The 3,825-nt window shown below is 40.2% G+C and overlaps 1 pseudogene; it reads right to left on the bottom strand.

Moving 5' to 3' along the window:
- The window catches only part of LOC135528779 (eyes absent homolog 1-like), a 149,178-nt pseudogene extending 147,262 nt beyond the window's left edge, over positions 1-1,916 (bottom strand).
- Positions 1,917-3,825: the final 1,909 nt, after the last annotated feature.

Genomic DNA, 3,825 nt, shown 5'->3' with positions numbered 1-3,825 from the left:
TTAATACCGTTTCGTTTAAAACACGAAGAGGAACAAACCATACTTCATTGATCAACAAAACACTGAAATCTGTAATATAAAGCTGTTACATGTATAATAAATAAATCACAAGCAGTACTGTATAGTATAATATAGTACAGTATATTACAGTATAGTTCAGTATCACCAGGCCTCTGTGTTATAACTATGCGAGAAGACGTGATTGGTGGGTTAGCGGTTGTCCAGTGAGTCTTGAGGACTGTAAGACACTCGGGCTATAAGGAGTAATAGTTTACAGCATTCCTGGCCAGGCTGCAGCAAGAGCAGATGTCATTAGATGTCAACTGATTTAACTGGGCTGCTGTTGTTTATTCTACCAGTGGAGAAGAGACTCCTGCAGGGCCTGGTATGTTTTTGCTTCGACGCATCGAAAATGTTTAAACCGGGAGCTCCGGACACGGATATCCTACACGACTTGGTAATGTCGGAAATAGCTTCTCTTTTTTTTTTTTTGCGTGCTTTGCATTTACTATTTATTTCATTTGTTTTAATACACCTGCTTGTTTATTTGTTTTTGTTTGAAGAATTCAAATTGTAAAGTATTTTTGGCTTTCATTGTTGAGCAAAATAACATTGAAAGTTGATTTGTGCATGACTGAAAAAACAACTAGACAACGGTTACTGGATATATATATATATATATATATATAAATATTCATTTGCAATCAGGTCAGGGTTAAATAGGGTTCAGTGAAATTGTAACTATAGTCCATATACATTTAAAATTAAAGAGCAATATTTTTTTCTCTAAAAAAGTCAATCATTTTATTCATTTTTAAGAGTATACCATTAAGTCCGAAGATGATTTCATTCTCAAACATTCAGTTTATACATTGTCATATATTTTCATATATTTTAACGTATAATGTATTAGCACTAGTCTTTCAATATTAATGTACTATAACATTTATTTGCAATTTACATTTGTCCAACTCAATTAGCTTTATATTTTTGGTGTAATCATTGAGCTACAGTTATTTTAAGATGGACACATTCAGTGTTGTATGTTATATCCTAATAATATCGCTCTAAAATAACATTTAATAAAACACTGCTTTTGAAATAAATATGTTATTTTGATATTTTGAGTGCATGAATAATTTCAAGACAACTATATCATGTGGTCATTTGCCCGAGATTATATATTAACTGCTGTTATGTCAGAGATATTTTTCTGCCACAAAACAAGGTGTTAAAACGATCTAACATTATGTCAGAGATATTATTCATTATGTCAGAGAAGTCTTTCTGCTTCAAAACACGGTGTTAAAAATATTTAACGTTATTTAAGAGATATCTTTCTGCTTCAAAACAGGCTGTTAAAACTATATAACGCAAAATAATACACGTCAATATATCAATATTTAATTAAAAAATGCTTTTAACGCCTCAATGAATTAAATTATTACAGTTTACAATGATACCAGTAATAGTAAATTACTTTAGGAGCAGAGGAGAGTACGTTATTTTTTCAAAACATCTTGATGTAGCTGTTCCATTGACAGGCAGGCAGGCATCAGACTAACCAGATAAACAGTGATACCGCATTAAATTGAATCCCGCTTTAAGAAGTCATACTCACTCCAACTACGGTGGAATCCCTGTGCTCTGGCTGGTATCCCGTTCCTTTAAGTTACGTTATAATCTTCTACAGCCAAGTCTGTCCAGTCCAGAGACAACAGAGAAACTTCATCAAAAAGAGTTCTTCGAGAGTTCGTAGAACCTGTAACGCAACAAATTACCGGCTACAACACACCTTTTTCTTTTTCATTTCAAGTGTTAGAACCCACGGAGCTCCGATACACACACTATATAGCGGGGATCTCAAGAGACCGAGTCAGAGTGAGAACGACAGTTGTCCGATTACTGCTTCAGGCAGTGACTAGAGAGTGTCTGAGGAAGAGGGAAAGAGAGAGAGAGAGAGAGAAAAAGAGAGAGAGAGGGAGGGAGGAAAGCAGTGAGGGGAGGGGGTGGAGGTGGAGAGGAGAGAGGGAGAAACAGTACAGAGAGAAGTAGAGAGACTGCTGTTGGAGCTGTTTGAAAGAGCAGAAAGTTGTTGCAGACAGCAAGGCAGTCAGGCAGTAAGGTGATAAGGCAGTAAGGTAGTAAGGCAGGCAGTAAGACAGGCAGTAAGACAGGCAGTAAGGTGATAAGGCAGTAAGGTAGTAAGGCAGGCAGTAAGACAGGCAGTAAAACAATAAGACAGGCAGTAGGACAATAAGGCAGTAAGGTGTTAAGGCAGGCAATAACGTAGTAAGCAGGCAGTAAGACAGGCAGTAAGACAGGCAGTAAGGTGATAAGGCAGTAAGGTAGTAAGGCAGGCAGTAAGACAGGCAGTAAGGTGATAAGGCAGTAAGGTAGTAAGGCAGTCAGTAAGCCAGGCAGTAAAGCAATAAGACAGGCAGTAGGACAATAAGGCAGTAAGGTGTTAAGGCAGGCAATAAAGTAGTAAGCAGGCAGTAAGACAGGCAGTAAGGCAGGTATTTAGTAAGGCAGGCAGCAAGGTAGTAAGGTTGTCAAGCAGGAAGGCTGTAAGGTAGAAAGGCAGTAAGGTAGTAAATGAGTAAGACAGTAGGTTAAAAAGGCAGTAAGGTAGTATGGTAGTAAGGCAGTAAGCAAGGCAGCTAGGCAGCAAGGCAGTAAGGTAGTAAGGCAGTAAAACAGGCAGTAAGGTGGTAAAGCAGGTAGTAAGGCAGTAAGGCATGCAGTCAGATAGTAAGGCAGGCAGTCTGTCAGCAAGAAAGTAAGTCAGGCTGTAAGGCAGTAAGGTAGTAAGGCAGTAAGGTAGTAAGGCAGTAAGGTAGCAAGGTAGTAAGGCAGTAAGGTAGCAAGGTAGTAAGGCAGTAAGGCAGTAAGGTAGTAATGCAGTAAGGCAGTAAGGCAGTAAGGTAGTAAGGTAGTAAGGCAGTATGGCAGTAAGGTAGTAAGGTAGTAAGGCAGTAAGGCAGTAAGGTAATAAGGCAGAAAGGTAGTAAGGCAGTAAGGCAGTAAGGCAGTATGGCTGTAAGGTAGTAAGGCAGTAAGGGAGTAAGGTAGTAAAGCAGTAAGGCAGTATGGCAGTATGGCAGTAAGGCAGTAAGGTAGTAAGGTAGTAAGTTAGTAAGGCAGTAAGGCTGTAGGGTAAAAAGGCAGTAATGCAGGCAGTTAGGCAGTAAGGTTGCAAGGCAATACGGTAATAAAGCAGTAAGGTGGTAGGGCAGTAAGCCAGGGAGTAAGGACATGATGCAGTAAGGTGATATGCAGGCAGTAAGGCAGTAAGGCAGACATGCAGTGAGGAAGGCAGTAAGGCATTAAAGCAGACATAAAAGGCATTCAGGCAATCAGTCAGGCAGGCAGTAAGGCAGCAAGCCAGGCAATAAGATATTAAGTCAATAGGGCAGTAAGAAGGGCAGTAAGGCAGTAAAGCAGGCAGTAAGGCAGTAAGCCAGGCAGTAAGACATCAAGTCAATAAGGCAGTAAGAATGGCAGTAAGGCAGTAAAGCAGGCAGTAAGGCAGTAAGTCAGGCAGTAAGACATCAAGTCAATAAGGCAGTAAGAAGGGCAGTAAGCCATTAAAGCAGGCAGTAAGGCAGTAAGACTGTAAGACATACATACATGCATGCAGTCAGGCAGTCAGTCAGGTGGTAAGGCATTAAAGAAGTAAGCCAGGCAGCAAGTTAATAAGGTTGTAAGGCAGTAAGGCAGTAAAGCAGGCAGTGAGGCAGTGAGGCAGTAAAGCAGGCAGTGAGGCAGTGAGGCAGTAAAGCAGGCAGTGAGGCAGTAAGGTAGATAGGCTGGTAGTACGGT

The sequence above is a fragment of the Oncorhynchus masou genome, unplaced genomic scaffold (genome assembly GCF_036934945.1).
Source record: "Oncorhynchus masou masou isolate Uvic2021 unplaced genomic scaffold, UVic_Omas_1.1 unplaced_scaffold_1032, whole genome shotgun sequence".
Taxonomy (NCBI): domain Eukaryota; kingdom Metazoa; phylum Chordata; class Actinopteri; order Salmoniformes; family Salmonidae; genus Oncorhynchus; species Oncorhynchus masou.
Note: the sequence above shows the minus strand (reverse complement) of the source record. Positions and strands in the feature narration are given on the sequence as shown.